General features: G+C 49.7%; 1 protein-coding gene across 15 annotated transcripts in view; it reads right to left on the bottom strand.

Annotated features, from left to right (window-relative positions):
- The window catches only part of ATP2B3 (ATPase plasma membrane Ca2+ transporting 3), a 131201-nt gene extending 112831 nt beyond the window's left edge, over positions 1 to 18370 (bottom strand). For 9 of the 15 annotated variants that reach the window (XM_072626763.1, XM_072626766.1, XM_072626760.1 and 6 more), the window contains exon 1: positions 15099 to 15341. The gene's annotated coding sequence lies outside the window, so the exon portion shown is untranslated. Of the gene's footprint in view, positions 1 to 15098; positions 15343 to 18277 lie in introns of those variants that run through there. The other 6 variants (XM_072626767.1, XM_072626770.1, XM_072626768.1 and 3 more) reach the window with 3 other exon arrangements.
- Positions 18371 to 19404: the final 1034 nt, after the last annotated feature.

Genomic DNA, 19404 nt, shown 5'->3' with positions numbered 1-19404 from the left:
CTGAGTCATTCACAAATTATTCTTATCTATTAACTTAAGTCCATAGGGGGAAAGCACACACATAAGACACAGCCAAGGAGGGCGAACAGAGAATTCACCTTTGGCCCCCGAGGGCCGGAGTGGGTCCCGCATGAGGATACAATGGAGTCTCCTTCGGCTTCTGTGCTTTAGGCACAAGTAGTTTGCTCCTCAGAATCTCTGAGCCTGGCAAGTCACTCTTGACCTTTGCCATCTCAGGTTTGAGTTGAAATAACAGCTGCAGCCCATGGCATGCCTGGCTCCACCTACCGTAACAGTAATAGGTGGTGTCGGGCTTCCCATGCACCAACTAAACCAGAGGGTCCACGGGGCTGCCATCCTGAAAGGCTGCTGGGGGAGGGGGTAGGAGGGTCAGCTTGCAGCCAGACACCGGGCCTCCTATATGCCAGACAGGCTGCTGAGGGTCAGTCTGTGTGCTTTTTACCCCTAGGTTCCTAAATTCCCCCAAAAGAGGGGGCTATTTCTGTTCCCTTGGAACCCCCCAGAACCATGTCCAAAAACAATAAAAATTAACCAAGAACTTGAACCATTCTACCAAAGCCTCCTGGCTAAGCCCCTGAAACCCCATAGAAGGCTCTAGCTAGACAGTGTCCTTGTGACTTATGGCCCTGCAGGTGGCAGAACAGTGGCCCAGCCCAAAATTGGGTCTGGGGATGTTTGGACAGAGGGGACACTAGGTCTTGAGGCCATGGGTCCGATCTGAGAGCAGCTCCCCCCCCCCTTTACTTCCTGCCCTCTTCACTGGACTGAAATTGACCCTTGAGAAAAGGGGAAAAACCTACCAGGTTTGCTGAACAAATGAAGGGTATAAATAAAAGTTCAGCAAGGAAAGTGGGTTTAAGTACCTAAAGAAACTGGCTGGTTTTGAATGTCTGCTTATATCCCAATTTCCCATCTGGCCAGTCCTTCTTTGCCCTTTGCTGAATCATCAGCTCTGCCCTGCTTTCTACAGAGGCCCCTCAAGGTCTCATGCTGGGCCCTCTACTCATCTCTCTCCACACCAGGGCTGGGGAACCTTTGGTCTCGAAGTCACATGTGGCCTTCTAGGTCTTCAGGTGCAGCCTTTTGACTCAGTCCAAGTTTGACAGAGCAAATCCTTTTACGAAGGAGATTTGTTCTGGGAAGTTTGGATTCAGTCAAAGGGTCACACTTAAGGACCTAGAGGGGATCTGTTCTGTGAAATTGGGATTCATTCAAAGAACCACACTTGAGGACCTGGAGGGCCACATGTGGTCTTGAGGATGCAGACTCTCCACCCCTGCTCTATATACTTGTGAGCTCCCTAGGGTTCAGTTAGGGCCTCTATGCAGCTCACGCCCAGATTGATAGACTGAGCCCTAGGATCTTTCTGGAATTCCAGGCCAGCCTCTGCCACTGCTGATGGACATTTCACAGTGGGTGTTCTATAGGCATCTCAAATTCTCCAGGTCTCAAACAGAACTCATTTTCTTTCATATTCATCTCTCTTCTGAACTTCCCAGTTTCCTTAGAGGCCATGACTATCCTTCTAGTCACCTGGATTCAGAACTTTGAAATCATCCTCTACCTTTCCCCCTCCCTCATCCCACAGAACTAATTGGTTGCCAAGTCTTATCAGTTACCTCTATAATATATCCTTAGTTTATCAGTTTTTTCATCTGTAAAATAGGACAGCTAGGTGGTGCTGCAGTGGATAGCGTGTCAGGCTTGGAGTCAGGAAGACTGCTCTTCCTGAGTTCCAATCTGGTCTCAGACACTGATTGACTGTGTGACCCTGGGCAAGTCACTTCACCCTGTTTGCCTGAGTTTCCTCATCTCTCAAATGAGCCAGAGAAGGAAACGACAAAACACTCTGTTATCTCTACCACGAAATCTCCAAATGGGGTCACAAAGAGTCAGACATGACTGAAACAACTGAATATTTGCAAAACAAGGGACTTGAACTGGATGGTCTCTGAGGGTCCTTCTAACTCAAGAACTTTGTGATTCTCTCCATTCACAAGACTCTAGTTCAGCCCCCCCATCACCTACGCTGGGACTACTGAATTAGCCTTCTAATTGGTCTTGCTGCCTCCAGGCTCTCTTCTTTCCAGTCTATCTTCCACCAATCTGCCAAAGTGATCTTGTTATAAAGCACAGGCCTGACCCCAACACTCTCCTGTTCCACTGACTCCTTACTGCCTGTAGGATCAAACACAATCTCCTCAGTTTGCCATTTAAAGCCCTTCACACCCTGGCTCTAAATGACTTTTCCATCCTTATTATACATTATTCCCTTCCAGAACTATACAGTCCAGCTAAGCTGCTCCCTAAGCTCAGCATGCCACCTGCCACCTCCGGCCCTGGAATGTGCTCCCCCCTCCCTCAGCCCTTTAGAATCCCTAGCTTCCAGCTGAGCTCAGCTTAAAAGCTACCTCCTCCATGTGGCCTTTTCTGATCCCCCCCACTTGCAAGCACCTCCCCTCACCCCAAGCGCCTTCAACTGATCTTGCATTTACCGTGTTTGGGACTTGTATACACCTAGATACAGACACATTTCCCCAGCCAGAAAACCAGCTCCTTGGGGGGCTGCTCTAGGTTTCATCTTTGCCTGCCCCACATGAAGACCTCAGTGGACAATTGCTAAATGCTTGTTGATTGATTGGTTCTAATCTACTAATTCTGGTCCTGTTCAGTCTAACATCAGTGGTGGGTCTCTCTCCCTTTCTGCAAGAGTGGTGGTCCCTGAAAAAAACCATGTACAACCATTGCTTTGGGAAAGGACATCACACTATCCCAACATCTTGCCCCACCATGGTTCAAGATTTAAACACAAGAGGCAATACACATCACATATTCACACCCAGCACACAAGAGGTGCACACATCACATATTCACACCCAGCACTCAAGAGGCGCACACATCACATATTCGCACCCAGCACACAAGAGGCGCACACATCACATATTATAGTTTAGAGAGTACTTTCCACATCTGTGAAATGGTGAAGATGAGAATAATTATACCCTATCTACAGAAGAAGGAACTGAGTTTTAGGAAGGCTAAGTGAGTTGTCTGGGGTCACATAGCTAGTTAGTATTAAAAAAGAGTGCCCACTGACTTGGGAGTCAGAGGACTCAAGCTCAAATTCTATCTCGGCTGCATACTACCCATGTGACCCTGAGCAAGTCTGGGTCACAACTTCCCTGGGTGTCAATTTCTCATCTGTATAATGAAGAGGTTGAACTAGATGGTTTTTGAAATGTTTTCTAGCTCTAGAGCCACGATCCTATGTATGACCTTGAGCAATGACCTTCACTTCCATGGGCCTCAGTTTCCTCAACTGTAAAATGACTAGATGGTCTCTGAAGTCCCTTCCTACTTTAGATCTACAATTCCCTGTTTGACCATGAACAAGTCACTTCCCCTTCGGGGACCTTAGTTTTCTCCATGTAAAAAGAAAATATTGGATTCAATGACCCCTGTTAGCTCTCAATCTCCCATCCTATGACTTAATGACAGCTGGGATTCATATGGCATCTGTCGCTGTAAATCACTTTACAAGTACATCATCTCAGAACTTCAGGGTAGGCTGTGTGAGTGCTTTTGTTGCCTTTTTATAGATGAGGAAACTGAGGCTCTCAGAATGGTTGAGTTACAGGGTCCCACAGTTAGTCATCAGCAGAGCCTAGACCCCGGATCTCCTCCTGGCAACCTCTGCCTATTAGACTGCCTCATTTCTGGCTGGTCAGAAACCTCGAACACCTTTTGGGTACAGGGTACTCACTGGACTCTATCCTAGGCTTTTTCAATTGGGAAGTCCAATCCCACCATTGCTTGTGCCCTTCATTTTTTTTTCCCTAAGAGATAGAACTCTTAGATAGTCCATCTTAGTCCCCAGTGAAGAAGAATGGAGGGCAAAAGGTGATTGCTGATGTGATTGGCTCGCGGTGCACAGAGATTCCTAGTTTTCCCTTTGTCCAAATTTGTCTACTTGCTCTCCACTCTTTCTTCCTCAGTTGGAAAAACACTCATTGCAAGGACTGGGTCACAGGGTGGGTTTGATGAGGGAGGAGAAGAGAGAAAAGGCTGGTTGGAGTGTGTCAGGGCAGTGCACCTCCTCAGAGCAGGATTTTCTTCTTATTCCATGGAACACTTGGTCTCCAAGGGGAAAGGGAGGCTAGCATCCTTGGGCAGAAAGCCTTTCATCAAGTGACCTCCCTTCAACTCATAGCACCATAACTCAGTTCGTTGACCTCAACTCTCAGGACCTTGTGGCTAAAGTGGCCTGTGAGGCCCCAGCCCTTCCCACAGGAAGGCTGCCTGTCTCTTCTCCAGCCACCCCCCCTTCCCGGCTCACCTCCAGCTGCATTCAATGACAAGGAGACATAGGATTGGATTAGGAGCAGAGAGGCCGAGATGTCGCCAAAGGCGCCCTTGGCACTCTGATGAGGAGATACGGAAGGGAAGGGCATAGAAGCCAGGGAGTCTCCGCAGAGACAATAAACAGGCCAAATTAAGTTCTAATTCAATTTTTCTCAACTCATCTCACCCATTCCCTTGCCCTTCCCTCCCGCACATCCCCTTAACGCCCACCTCATTGCAACTCAACTTAATTCACTTCAAGTTAATCCAATTCAAATCCTTCGTTCGGTTCATCTCTAATTTAATTCCATTTTGTCCTTTTTTCTTTTTTTCAATTTAATTTCTATTTACTGAGCACCTAAGGTGGTGTGTGCCTAGCTCACCGGGAATACAAAAGACCTGGCTTTCACCTGCCCTCAGGGAGTCCCGCCTATGGTGGGGGTGCTAAGCCTCATCCACAGGAAACAAAGAACCTGCCAGGACAGTATATGATTAAATGTCAAACCAAATATAAACCAGGGCTTAGATACATGGTACAGACTCATGGTCAGGAGAGATGAGGATAAGCTGGAGTCAGCTTGGACTGCTTCAGTCCAGTCAACAAGCACTTGCTAAGTGATGGGGGCAGGGTGGACTCCTACTTTCCGAGCAATATGAGAATATCACTCCATGTTCATTCCTAGCTCTAAGCCTTTGCTCACGTCAAGACTCTCCACCTGCTGTAACCCCTGAATTCTCTATACCTACCATAATCCTATCTGCTTAGCTTATGTCTCACTCAGTGCCCAAGACACCCCTAGGTAGGGTGTAAGGCATCCGGATTTCAAATCCCCCTTTTTTTGGTCTTAGTACAACTCCATTCTTCCCCGGGGAAAGGGAGATGGCTCCCCTAACAGGTCCCAACCCAACCCAACAGAATAGATCAAATATAAGCTCCTTGAAGGCAGGGGCATTTTCCATTTTGAGTTTCTCTATCTCCATCTGCATGGTGCCTGGTTTACAGTAACTATTTAGTAAATGCTTGTTGAAAGCTGAGAGAGAAATGGAAACTTTGGGGGTTCTTAACCTTTCCTTTTGCCCTCCATCATGACTTTCCTTGGCTGGGCTCCTGCTGTCTCCCTTCGGGGAGCTATTTTGGCCCAACTGCAAACCCTTCCCCTACCCCCGATTGATTTGAACACACACACAAATCGACAAGTCAATTTTAGACACTTCCTGAAACTCCACTGCAGCTGAAAGTTACTGCCATTCCATGATGACTGACAGTCCACATGCCCTTGGTGTGAAGAGGGGGTACCATTGCTGGTAATATGGTTTCGTGGAGACTCACTGTGTGCCTTGGCTCCAGCCTCTGCTGCTAGAAGCTGGAAAGGAATATGAGAAAGTGGGAGAAGATCCAGATCCTAGCCTAGTCTGGTTCTTCCTGGCAGTAGGGTACAGGTCAAAGGAAGGAAAACTCACTGAGGGATGGCCTGGGCTATGTAGGCTTTGAAAGCCCAAGGGGCTTGTGCCGAACCTCGAAAGATGGGGACAGACCAGTGGAACAAAGCTCTAGAGCTGAAAGGGCCCTTCAAGGCCATGTAGTCCAATCCTCTCATTTTACAGAGGAGGAAACTGAGGCCCAAGGAGGAAAGCAACTCAGGTACGATCACATAGGGGATCCTAAGTCTAGAGCCAGAAGGCCATCTAGTCCAATGACCTCACTTTACAGAGGGAGAAACTGAGGACCTGGGGGGGGAAGGGACTTGCCTGAGGTCACACAGAGGATCATAGTCCTGGAGCAATAAAGAGGGCTCAGAAGCCCTTTAGGTCAATCTACTCATTCTACAGATAACAAAACCGAGGCCCACAAAGGGGAAATCACTTGCTCAAGGCCAGAGTTGGTTTTGAACCCAGGTCCCCTGGGAAAGGTCCTCTATTGGCCAGAGTAGAAGGAAGGATCAAGGGAGAAGGCTGGGGCTAGGGAAGTCAGCCTTGAATGAATGTCAAGCTGAGAAGCTTACTCTTCATCCTGTGGGCAATGGGGAACCATAGAAGTTACTGGGGCAAGAGAAGGACCCAAGGAAAGCTTTGCATTAGGAGATTCCTCTGGCCATGATGTGAAAAATCTTTTGTAGGAGGGCATAGAGACCTTATGGGGGCAGGGTGGACTCCTACTTTCTGAGCAATATGAGAATATCACTCCATGTTCATTCCTAGCTCTAAGCCTTTGCTCACGTCAAGACTCTCCACCTGCTGTAACCCCTGAATTCTCTATACCTACCATAATCCTATCTGCTTAGCTTATGTCTCACTTAGTGCCCAAGACACTCCTATGACATATTCCAATTCTGTGTGACCTTGGTTAAGTCCCTTCTCCCTTTGGACCTTTTTTCTTTTCGGTGGCTTGGTTGGGGATGGGCATCTGAGTGCATTTAATCATCCTTACAACCCCCTCCTGCCTGAAATCTCTGATTCCAAAGGCTCACCTAGAAGGAACCTGCTTTGATCTTCACCTCTCTCCCCGACAGTGGCCTCCTCCTACCTCTGGGCTTCCAAAGCACTTCTGAGGCTTCCTTTGTGCAGAGATGCTCTCCCCAGTGAGATACAGAGCTCTTGGGATCAAGGGCCAGAACTCCTCTCCCCCGTCTGTACCCCAGAGCCCATAAGCCCAGGGCTCTCAGAAGACACTCAGTAAATCTGAGAAATAGCAAATATGTGAATAAGCAATAGACGTTGTGGTCTAAGGGACCAAAGCAAGAGAAACAGAAACACGGAATCTTGAAGTTGGAAAGAAACTCAAAAGGTGCCCACCCAGTGCAGGAATCTCTGCTACAGCACCTGACAGGCAGCAGTTCAGCCTCTGCTTAAATCCCTCTTGTGACAGGGAGCTCACTACCTACCAAGGTGGCTACTTCTATTGTTGAACAGTTCAGACTTGGAAAGTTCTTCCTTATATGGAGACAAAATGTCTTTGTAACATGTACCTGTAAATCTGCTTCTGCCCTCTGAGGCCACAGAAAACAATTCTGTTCTCTTTTCCCTACGATTTTTATTTGGACAGCATTTGTGATCTCATTGGCATACAGAACTCCCCATGAGAAAACTTCCTCTACCACAGGGCAAATGGCACCTCTTGGGCAATTGAAGAATTTTATAGAGTTGCTGGGATGCTATTAAAGTGTAGTGACTTGCCCAGGGGCACACAGCCAGTCTGTGTAAGAGTCAGGACTCAAACTCAGGGCTTCCTGATTCTGACACCATACCACCCTACCTTTCTACTGAGGAAGCTTCACAAATTTCAAGATGACTATCTTTTCCATCCCAAGTTTCTTCCAGGTACACATACCCAGCAACCTTTCCTCATGGGACATGGGACCCTCTCACCACCACTCTGGGCACTTTCCAGTCTATCAATGTCCATCTTAAATTGCTCTGCCCTGATCTGAACACAACACACACATGATATGCCCAGCCCAGGGCCAGCTGCAGGAGGATGGGACTTCTCTAGTTCTCAATTTGGATAGCCTTGGCTTCTGAGCTTACCATATCACTCAGCTGGTTCCTAAGGAGCTCAACCCTGCACCCCCACCTCCAACTGCTAGCCCAGTCTCCCCCCCCCCCAACTCCATTCCACATTCATGACTGTTGAGACCTTTTAGGTACAGATTTAGTCATTACACCATATTCCCTCACCTTCCAAACTTTGTGTAATTCCAAATTGGACCGAAATTAGATCACATTGTAAAATGTGACAAGTGTATCATCTTTGGCTTCATTTAAGTCTGAACTGACCTAGGTTCTGGTCTCAGCAGTGCCAGGCACTCACAACATAACCTTGGGTAAATCATTTCTTCTCATTATGAAAAGAAAGGGGTTTTACCAAATGATTGATTGCTAAGTTCCTTTTTCCAGATGATTCTAACATCCTTGACCACCTCTGCTCTCGTAGATGCAGTTAAAATTACTGCTCTGATACTTATGGACAAGACCTATCCCCTCTGTTAGCCTCAGTTTCCTCCTCTGTAAAATTAAGGGGTTACATTGGATGGTTCCTTCCAGCTTTAACTCTATGATTATGTAACTGGTTCTCTGCTTTGCCTTCCTACAAAAATTGGACCTTAGTTTCCTTCTCTCTGAAATGGAGAGGTTGACCTCTGAGGTCCTTTCCAGCTTTAAATCTGGGATCCTATGTGTGACCTCGGGCAAATCATTTTCCCCTCCTTGGTTCTCATTTTCCTCCTCTGTAAAATGGGTGGGGTTGGACTCGTGACCTGAGAGGTCTCTTCTGACTCTAGAAAGACAAGATCTAAGACAAATCTGGGGTATCACAAGGGAGGTCATTCTTCTCTGTGAGCTTCAATGGAGGATGAAATCTCCAGAAGGTGATAGAAGGAATACAAAGAATTAGTAAGAGATGTCTCTAAGACTTGAGGGTTGTACCCCCCACAATGCACTACTTCATCTTGCCTTCTAGATTATACTCAGATTTCCAAGAGGGCAGGGGCTGTCTTAGATCTCCCGAATCCCAAGAAAGACCAAGTTCATTGACAGGCAGGTAGTTGGTGCCCAGTAAGAATGAGATTTGTGGACACTTTGAAGGAAAGGGGGTTCTCGTGAACTTGGAGATGACCTATAGTTTGTCTTAGGATCAGAGTTGAAAGGTACCTCTGAGGCCATCCTTTTACAAAGCAGGAAACTGAGACCCAAGGTCACACAGGTAATAAACATTTGAAGTGAGATTGGAACCCCTGTCTTTCCACTCCACCATGATGCCTCATACATTGGGCCAAATTCATCTGGTTTTTGAAGTGGCTGGAGTCATGTCATGCTGAACCTTTTCTATTTCCTGGTTGCCCCTTATTGGGGGAAAGAAGAGAAATTAGCTACCCAGTAATTGTATAGAATGGGCAGCCAGGTGTTGCAGTGGATAGAGCACTGGGCTTGGAATCAGGAAGACTCATCTTACTGAGTTCAAATCTGGCCTCAGATGCTTAGTGGCTGTGTGACCCTGGGCAAGTCACTTCACCTGTTTGCCTCAGTTTCCTCATCTGTAAAATGAGCCAGAAAAGGAAATGGCAAACCACTCCAGTATCTTTGCCAAAAAAACCAACCCTAATGAGATTATGGAGTTGTACATGACTGAAACTACTGAACAAACAACAAAAAACTGTATAGAGATATGGGTAAAGCATCACTGACCAACCATGACTCCAGGAGACTTTCTAACTGGCTAAGATTGAGTCAAAAAGTATAGAATGGATGAAGGAGCTCCGTCCAAATGGGTGGACCAATCCCCAAAGCAGCCAGGGGGGGTGAGTGGGAGGGGAGGAGTTCTGGGAATAAAGAGGCCCTTCTTCTCTGGAAGCTGCAAGGGGGATGAAATCCCCAGAAGGCAGTTGTACAAGCAATGGGCAGGAGTAGCAAAGAGAGGAATTGAAGCTTGATAACAGAAATAACTTTCTGATAATTAATGTTCTCCAGCGGCTCATGGACAGGTTAGGAAGGTGGGGGATCCCTCCTCGTTGGAGGAATTCTAGGAAAGGCAGAATGGTCAGAATGTTGACTGTGTTACCAAGGGGATTGTTGGTCAGGTATGGGCTGGATTGGATGTTCCTGGGTGCCCCAGCTTCAAGGGATTGGGAGGGGCTGGGCTAGGTTTGGGAATTTGAATTGAGGATTAGTTTAGCAGGTTTAGGTGTTGTTCAGTGTGAGGCTGGAGAGATTTCTTTTTGGAAAAGTACTTCTAATTAATCTTACCCTGTTCTACTATTTCTGAATTAATATATCGGCTTTCCCATTGTTTAGAAAAAATACCCTAGAAAAAGCTCCTTTGGGATCTGGGGACTCTGGAGATGTGGTCAGAAAGAAAAGGGAAATATTGGTCCTCAAAATGGGGGGTAGTGGTGGGGGGAGGGACAGTGGAGACAAATAACTCGATCCTGAAGACCTCTGAATCCTAGGAGCTGAGCCCAAAGGGTCTCAGGGAAGGTCTGCGTTGGGAGTGAGTCTCCAGGCACTGGGGCCAAGGCTGCGGTGGACTGTTCATATAGTGCAGTCCCCATGGTTACCAAGGGCATGTGTTTTTGAAATGGCGGCTGGGGGCTCTCTGGGGCCAGGGTTAGAGAAGGGAAACCAGAGAACTGGAAGAAAGGCTGAGGAAGGAGGGGAAGGGAAGGGGAGGGGAGGGAGAGAGAGCAGCTCACAAGGGGAGCCCAGGATCAGAGGAACTGGAGCTGGAAGGAACAACCCTAGAGAAGCCAAGCCCCTCACGTTCCTCTGAGACCCCCCAGGGATAGGCTTAGCCCTACATCGGCCCCTTGGGTTGAAGCTATTTCTGCAAAAGTCCTTGCTCACAGCAGGGTCTTCTCTTCTGGCACACAGGTGAAGGCTCCACAGCTTTGTTTTTGCTTTTCTTTATGCTCAGCTAAGTATGTTGTGTGGGTCTCTTTTGTGTGTTCACTGTGTGTATGCATTGTATGGTGTGTGTATACTGTGTGGTGTGTGTAGGTGTATGGGTATTGTGTGGTATGTGTTTTGTGATATATGTGCATTGTGATGTGTGTATTGTATGGTATGTGTGTACTGTGCGGTGTATGCATTTAGGGTTAGGGTTAGTATTGTGGTATGTGTATTGTGTAGTATGTTTTGTGGTGTGTGTATTGCATGGTGTGTGTAGGTGTATGTGTATTGTAGTGTGTGTATTGTGTGTTTTGTGGTGTATGTGTGTTGTGGTATGTGTATTGTATGGAATGTGTGTACTGTGTGGTATATGTACAGGTGTATGTGTATTGTGGTATGTGTATTGTATGGTATGTTTTGTGGTGTGTGTAGATGTATGTGTATTGTAATGTATGTATTGTATGGTTTGTGTTTTGTGGTGTTTGTGTGTTGTGGTATGTGTATTGTATGGTATGTGTATACTGGGTGGTATATGTATAGGTATATGTATGTGTATTGTGTGGTATGTATGTGTGCATGAGTATATGTATTGTGGTGTGTGTATTGTGTGTTTTGTGTTTTGTGGTATATGTGTATTGTAGTGTGTGTACTGTGTGGTATGTATGTAGGTGTAGGTATATGTGCATTGTGGTATGTGTCTATTGTGTGGTGTGTGTATATTGTAGCACGCATGTATTGTGTGGTGTGTATGTAGGAGTATGTGTATTGTGGTATGTGTATGTACTATGGTATGCATATTGTGTGGTGTGTGTATATTGTAGTATATGTGAATTATGTGGTGTGTGTACATGTATGCGTATTGTGTTATATGTATATCGTAGTATGTGTGTAGTATGTGAGGTGTGTGTGTGTGTGTGTGTGTGTGTGTGTGTAAAATACCATGGCACAATGGAAAAACTCAGGAGTTGGAGGTCCTGCGTTCAAACCCTGCTCCTGGCCTTCCCTATCCCTTGGGCCCTGGCCAAGTCCCTTCCCTGATCGGGCCTCAGGTCACTCCTCTCTACAAGAAGAGTTGTAGATCTAGGATCCCTGGGCAAGTCCCTTCCTGTGCCTGGGCCTCGGTTTCCTGCTCAGTCAAATAAGTTGACCCAGATGGCCAACTCTTTGAGTTCTGACATCCTAAGGTTTCTTGATTCTAAGATCATACACCTCTCTCCACTGAGGGAAGAGATTTTCCACAGCTGAGAGCCTTCTCCCCCATCCCCAATATCTCTCCCTCCCTCCCTTTCCCATTCCTTTCCCTGCTGATGCGTGGGCAGGAAAATCATTCCCTCCAGGCGGCATTCCCAGGCCAACCTCCAACCCCACCTACCCAGCAGAAGGTCTGCAGGCAGGAGAGGGGCTTCCAGCAGCGTTGGGCAGCTCTCCGACTGGCTCAGGCTGGAAGGGACTGGCTTAAGCTGGCAGGCCTCCAGCCCAGCCCAGTGCAGCCCAGCCGGAGCACACCTCTTGAATGGTAGGCACCAAGCCCACCAGCTGAGTCCTCATGCCCCCCTTACTTCCCCTTACCCCCCCCCCCCCCCATCATGACTTCTTCAAACTTCATCCATGGGTAGAAAGCACAATCAAGGCCCTGCCCAACCAGTTCTCTCTGAGCTTCAAGGACTCACTGCCCCTGTTTTCCCAGTCCTGGGCTAGCCCACATTGTCCAGTGAATGAAAGTCAAGCTTTTCTGCCTGGCATTCAAGGCCTTTCACAATTTTGCCTTTCTAAACTTATCTCACAATATTCCAATCCATACATTCTAGGTTCCAGCAACCTAGACTTGGCTTGTCCTTGGAATATCCCTCCATTCTCAGACTAGAAGCAACATCTTTTCAAACTAGAACCCCTGTAGCCCCCAATGACCTCTCTCTTCCATGAAACTTGTACAGGGAAGTACTTAATATGAATTAAATGTAATTAGGAGTTGAAAGGGGGCAGCTGGGTGGTTCAGCGGATAGAGCTCTGGGCTGGGAATCAGGAAGACTCACCTTCTTGTTCCAATCTGGCCTCAGACATTTTAATAACTGAGTGACCCTGGGCAAGCCACTTAATCCTGTTTGCCTCAGTTTCCTCATCTGTAAAATGAGCTGAAGGAGATGGCAAGTATCTCTAGTATCTCTGCCAAGAAAATCCCAGATGGGGTCACAAAGAGTTGGATGTTTTTGAAAAACAACTGAGCAACCACAACAAAAGGAGTCATAACACCTGGGTTCAAATTCTGTTCTGCTACTTCCTACCTGTGTGCCCTTGGGCTATTCACAGTTTCCCTGGGCCTCAGTTTTCTTATCTCCCCACTGCCCAACAGTTTTGACCACCAGCCCAATAACTGGAGTTAACATACAGATGAGGAAGGCAGTGTGGAGCAGCAGGAAGGATGTTAGATTTGGAGTTGAAGGCCCTGAGTTTACACACCCGCTGGCCCACTGAGGTAACCTTGGACAGATCACTAAATCTTTCTGTCTCAGCTTCCTCTCCAGTAGCACAAAAGGTTGGAGCAGGTGACCTCCAATATCCCTTCCAGCTCAAAATCCATAATTCTCTGACTTAGCTGGACTGGCTGAACACTTTATTCAATGTTTTAGGCCACCCATTGAGGAGAGTCACACATGCTCAAGCTGTCAGATTGATGACCAAAAGAGGTCCCATCATCCCGAATGTAGCAGGTGCTGAGAGCATTGCAAAGTGGCAGTTATTTTTTCATTGTCAGGCCCTCTCGCTAAACTCTTTGAGGTGGCCAAGAGTTTGAAACTCTCCGAGCACCAAGACCCTCCTCTCTAAGCCAAGACCCTCCTCTCCAAGACCTCCTCTCCAAGCCAAGCCTCTCCTCTCCAAGACTCTCCTCTCTAAGCCGAGACCCTTTTCTCAAAGTCAAGCCCCTCCTCTCCAAGCCTCTCCTCTCCAAGCCCAGCCCATCCTCTCCATGACCCTCCCCTCTAAGCCAAGACCTTCCTCTCTAAGCCAAGACCCTCCACTCCAAGCCCCTCCTCTCTAAGCCAAGACCCCCCTTTCCAAGCCAAGACCCTCCTCTCCAAGGCAAGACCCTCCTCTCCAAGCCCCTCCTCTCTAAGCCAAGATCCTCCTTTCCAAGCCAAGACCCTCCTCTCCAAGCCAAGACCCTCCTCTCTAAGCCAAGTCCCTTCTCTCCAAGCCAAGACCCTCTTCTCCAAGCCCCTCCTCTCTAAGCCAAGACCTTCCTCTCTAAGCCAAGACCCTCCTCTCCAAGACCCTCCTCTCCAAGCCAAGACCCTCCTCTCCAAGCCAGGACCCTCCTCTCTAAGCTAAGACCCTCCTCTCCAAGACCCTCCTCTCCAAGCCAAGACCCTCCTCTCCAAGCAGCAAGGCACTCCTCTCCAAGCCAAGACAAGACCCTCTTAGGAACAGCCTCAATCATCCTTCAGGTGAGCTGGAGTTTTTGGGGAGCAGACAACTTTTAGAGCCAGAGAGGAGTCTTCCCTGACCTGGGCCCTGCCTTTCCATGGGCCCCCAGATCAGCTCCTGTGACCCCGGGGATAAGTACAACCAACACTTTCATGTTCCTTCTCCTGCCACTCACCTAAACACTAAAACCATGGTGGATGCCTCATTGGACCTGGAGTCAGGAAAACGGGTTCAAACCCCCACCTCAAATGGCTTATTAGCTGTGTGACCCTGGGCAAGTCACCCCTCTTCTCTGGACCTGAGTCTCCTCATCTGTCAAATAAAGGGGACAGATTTCCCTTTGAATCTATGCTCCTACGAATGAGAGACCCAAAATGAAGTCTTTGGAATTCTATCAAGAAATTCTCTGCTTTATTCCATTCTCAAAACGAAATTCGTTTAAATGCATCCTAATTTAAAAATTATAAGCAAACCTCTCCAGTTAGAACTAATTGGAAAAGGTCAGTCTACCAGGGGAAAAATCTTTAACAGTATTTGAAAAGAATGTTGATGTAATTATAAATACCCAAACTGTTACTTAGACCTTAGGGAATTGGTTTTAATGAAGAGATGAAAATCATTCACGAAATCAACACACAGTCATTTGCATGTCAAATGGTTCTCCTAGAACTGCAGAGCCCCTCACACTATATTCCTAGCTCCCCTAGCTCCCCTCCCATCCCTGTATCTCCTCAGGAGCTGAGACAAGCATCAGAGATGGATGGAAGGGCCCTTAGCCCCTAGCCCATCCCTTTCATTTTAGAGATGGAGAGTGTAAGGCCAGGAGAAGGGGAAGGACATGGTGAGGTCACCCAGCTACCAAGGGATGGTGGATCCAGGCCTAGAGCCCAAGATCCTCTAAGACCCTTCCAGTCAAAAAGCTCTTTCCATACCGCATGATGCTCGTGGCTCTTTTGCCTCCCAGGACGGGGTCCCTTTTGTGTCAGGATCGAGGTGCATCGAGGTCCCACCTGGACAGCCCCAGCTCCAGGTCTTTTCCCTAGGCCTGGAGCTACCCTGCCTAGGAGAGGCAGCTGAGGGAAGACACTCTGGTAAGATTCAGCTCTTACCCAGAGGATTAGTACAAAATGTCAAGTGGAGACAGGGGCCACCAGTGGTAGAGGGATGAGTTTCTCATTAACCCATTGCATTCTGGGAACTAGGAACAAACCAGCCAGTGATTGGTTGTGTAACCTTGGACAAATGATTTCCCCTCCTCTTGGCCTTCAGTTTCCTGGTCTTTCAGAGTTGCTATGAAAAGCAGAGAGGAATAATGGCAGAGTTTTCTAATATGTACTTCCCACTGACCAGCAAGCTGCAGAGACCTAGAAAATGTTTATGGGAAGCAGGGGAGCCTCAGTTTTAACCTCACTGCTGACCTTGGGCACTCCTACCTTCCTCCAGGGTTTTCTCTCAATAAATACATGCAGATCACCTTCTATGAAGAGTTGAAAAAGGTGCTGCTGGGAGAGACAAGGCTAGGGACTTGGGTGATGGAAGCATCTGGGGAGATGGTCAGAGAGGAAAGGGCCCCAGGAATACTGCAGTGGCCCAAATATAGGCCATGCCCTCTTCAAATCAGTTCTATTTCAGAGGAAAAAATATGTACACTGAGTAAGTAAAATTTCTTCTAGGCTCTGGTCAGTTTTTGTACACATCAGACTTCGGGGAAAGGTGTGGTTTACATTCAGACCAACTGAGTAGGAGTAGAGTAAATGAGAAAAAGGCCCAGTGCCCTGGTGATGTTTCAAAAGAAAAGAGGCCAGGGCCACATCGTACACTTCTGTTCTAACACCCATAATGCCTAATGTGTTAATGCAGAAATAAACTCTGCCTTCTGTGAAATGACCTAGTGCTCAGGTTCATAGATCCTAGGCTAGAAAGGACCACAGGGACCATCTCCTTTTACCAAGGAGGAATCTGGGGTTCAGGGAGGGAAAGGGACTTATCCAAGGTCACACATAGCACCACAGACCCAGAGCTGGAAGGGACCTCAGAGGCCATTAGTCCAACTTCTTAATTTTACAGAAGAGGAAACTGAGGTGCAGGAAAAGAAGTGACTTGTCCAAGGTCACACAATCCAATCCCAGAATTCTCTGTAGCTTTCCCTACCATATTCTCCCTTATGTCTTCTCTTCCCTACTCTGCCCATGAAGGCAGAGAGAGCAAGTCTGAATCTTAGCTCTATTCCCAGTGCCTGGCATCTAGTGGGTAGTTTGAATGATAGTATTTTGGGGGGGATGAATGTACTCAGCAAAGAAGGGGAGGCTGTTATTGTTTTCCCTAGGAGAGGGCAACGAGTTTGGATCCAGCCTAGCTTGGCCCCCAACCTCCCCCACTTATGTGGTGAGACCCTTTTCAAGGACAGAGCTTCCTGGGGGAAAACATTTTACAGTTAGTTGAGGAAATGGAGGCCCTGAAAGGTGAAGGATTTGGAGTTATGGGGTCAGGGTTCAAATCTTGGTTGTTGTTATTGTGTGACCTTGGGCCAGTTACCCTCTCCAGGTCTATCTCCTTCTCGGTCAAATGAAGGGCTTTGAGTGGTCTGGTTCAAATCCCAGCTCGGGTGGATTAGCACCTGATGGGACCTTGGTCAAGTCCGTTCCTCAGACTCACTTTCCTTCTCTGTCAAATGAAGGGATCAGCCTGCGTAACCACTTTCAGCTCTCTAGCTAGGATTCTGAGAAAGTCCTCCAGAAGGCAAGTATCAGAAGCAGGACGCAAAAGATTGCTTTGAATTCAGGATGCCTGTCCCATTCACCCAAAGAGGGACTGTCCTTTCTCAGGGCCTCCCTTCTCTCCTCTGTAAAAAGAGGCTAAGGATGTGCCCCGCCACCCACCCGGTTAGGGAACCTGCTGGGGTTCTGGGAGAGCCCTCCACGAGAGTCTGTGCCTCGGCAGGGAGGGCACACCGGCTCGGCACGGCACGGCCAAGGGCGCGGCCAGATGTGGGCCTCAGGCCGAGCTCTCGAAGCAGCTGGGGGGTGGGGGCGTGTGGTGTGGTGTGGGCAAGCAATGTGAACCGTCCTCTGCGCGTCCGCGCGGAGGGCGCAGGGGTCCGTGCACACACGCGCACACGCGCGACGCCCCGCACGCGCCCGCCTGTTCCCTTGACGATTCGGGGATGTGCGTGGGCGTGCGTGACCGCATCCCCCGCCCCCGGCGCCGAGCTCTGGGGGCCGGGGCAGGTGGAGCGGGGCGGAGCGCGCGCGCGCGCCCCCATCCCATCCCCGTCCGCGCCCGGCCCGCGCGCTCTTCCGGGCCGGGCCGCCCCCAACCGCCCCCGCCCGGCCCGGCCCGGCCGGCCCCGCAAGCTCGCGCTCTCCCTGTCGCTCGCACGCACGCGGCCGGTCCCCCCACACACTCGCGCAGGGCATGCAGGGTGCGCTGGCCGCGGCAGGTACTTCAGGCATCCATCCAGGCCCCCCAGCCACGGAGTCAGCGCGGGCCGCGCGCCCTCCAGGCGGGCGGGGCAGCAAAGCCGAAGCCACGGCGCCCCCCACCCTTGGCCTGACCCGATCGCGCTAGGCCGGCTCTCCTTCCCACCGGCACCCCGGCCCCCGCCCCCTATGCCATCGCAGCACCAGCCCCCAGTCTGGACCGCCACGTTCTGTCCCCCCCAGCCCCACCTCATCCCTGACTCGAGAGCACTGCACCCTCAGTCCCAGTCCGTGCATCTTCTGGTCCCAAACTGCACCAGAGACTCCCACACTGCACCCCGACTTCCAGCCCTGCATGACGTCCCCGCACTACACCCAGGCCCCCCAAACGCAGTATGGCTTCTCGCGCAGGTCCCTTGGTCCCCAACGCTTACTCCCCTCTACATACTGTTCACTGCCTGCCCCCCCCCACCCCCCAGCCAACATCCCTGCATCTGTGATACCCTTCCCCCCCAACCCCCCCTTGGTTTCCTGGAGCCCAGCTCCATCCCCATGGCCCGATCTCCAAGCGTACACGCAGCCGCTGTTTCTCCAGCTCCAACACCTAGGTGTAGATTTCAAGAGCTGGGGTGCTTGGAGGCGGGGGGGGGGGGACTCGGGCCGATTGGGGGCTCAGGGCGAGAGTGACTTACCCGGCCATGGTCACCGGCCCAGGCAGCAGCGGGATCTTGCGGGTGGGGCGGGGTTGTGAGGCTTTGGGGGAGGCTACAATAAAATACAGTAATAAATAAAAGAAGATAAATCCCCAGAGAGAGGCCAGGTCTCGGCCAATGGGGTTGGGAAAAAGAGAGGGGGGGAAATGAGGTGGGGGTGGGGGATCAGAGGAGGAGAGGGATGAAGGAAGAGAGAGAAAGGGGAGGAGAGAGAGAGAGAGAGAGAGAGAGAGAGAGAGAGAGAGAGAGAGAGAGAGAGAGAGAGAGAGAGAGAGAGAGAGAGAGAGAGAGAGAGAGAGATGGAGAAGAGAGACAGAGACAGAGGGCGGGGGCGGGGGTGGCTGCCGCCAGCGTCCTTCCACTACATACATACGGCACCGGCACCGGACGGGCGGAGACGCGACACGCCACGCAGGTCTCCAGCCGCAGGTCTCCAGCCGCAGCTCTGAGATCTCAGGGAGGGAGGACACGGCCAGCCGGAGGGGAGGGGATGGATGGGGTGGTCTGTGGAAGACGGGAGAGGGGTGAGTGGAGGGTGGGGGAAGGGGAGGGGAAGGGAGAGGGTGGTCCCTGGAAGGAGGGAGAGGATGGTAGAGGGAGGGGAAAAAAAAAGGGTGGTCCCAGAAGGGAGAGAGGGTGGGCTGTTCTTGGAGGGAGGGTGACTGGGTGGTCCCTGGAAAGGGAGGGCACTGGAGAGAAGGTGCTCCCTGGAGGGAAGGGGAAGAGTGATTGGTTCTGGGAGGGAGGGGGATCCATGGAGGAAAAGAAGGTGGGCTATAGAGATACGGAGAGAAGAGCTGGTGGTCCTTAGACAGAGGGAAAGGAGAGAAGGGGGTCCCTAAAAGAAGAAAGAAGGGGAGAGCCCGGAGGGGGACAAGAGAGCTAGGATGAGCTGCCCCTCCTTGGGTCCAAGCCACAAAAATGCTCGGGGGGTTGCCTGATCAGTCCCTAAAAGGCACAAGAGAGGGATGTATGTGGAGGGAAGGAGACATTTAGACAGATAAATGGATGCCTGGCATGTTGCTAATGCTATAACCGTGCCCCCTCCCCAAATTACTTTGTATTTAATTTGCATATATTTTGAATTTGCTTATCTGTGTACAAGT

Source organism: Notamacropus eugenii, chromosome X, assembly GCF_028372415.1.
Source record: "Notamacropus eugenii isolate mMacEug1 chromosome X, mMacEug1.pri_v2, whole genome shotgun sequence".
Taxonomy (NCBI): Eukaryota; Metazoa; Chordata; class Mammalia; order Diprotodontia; family Macropodidae; genus Notamacropus; species Notamacropus eugenii.
Note: the sequence above shows the minus strand (reverse complement) of the source record. Positions and strands in the feature narration are given on the sequence as shown.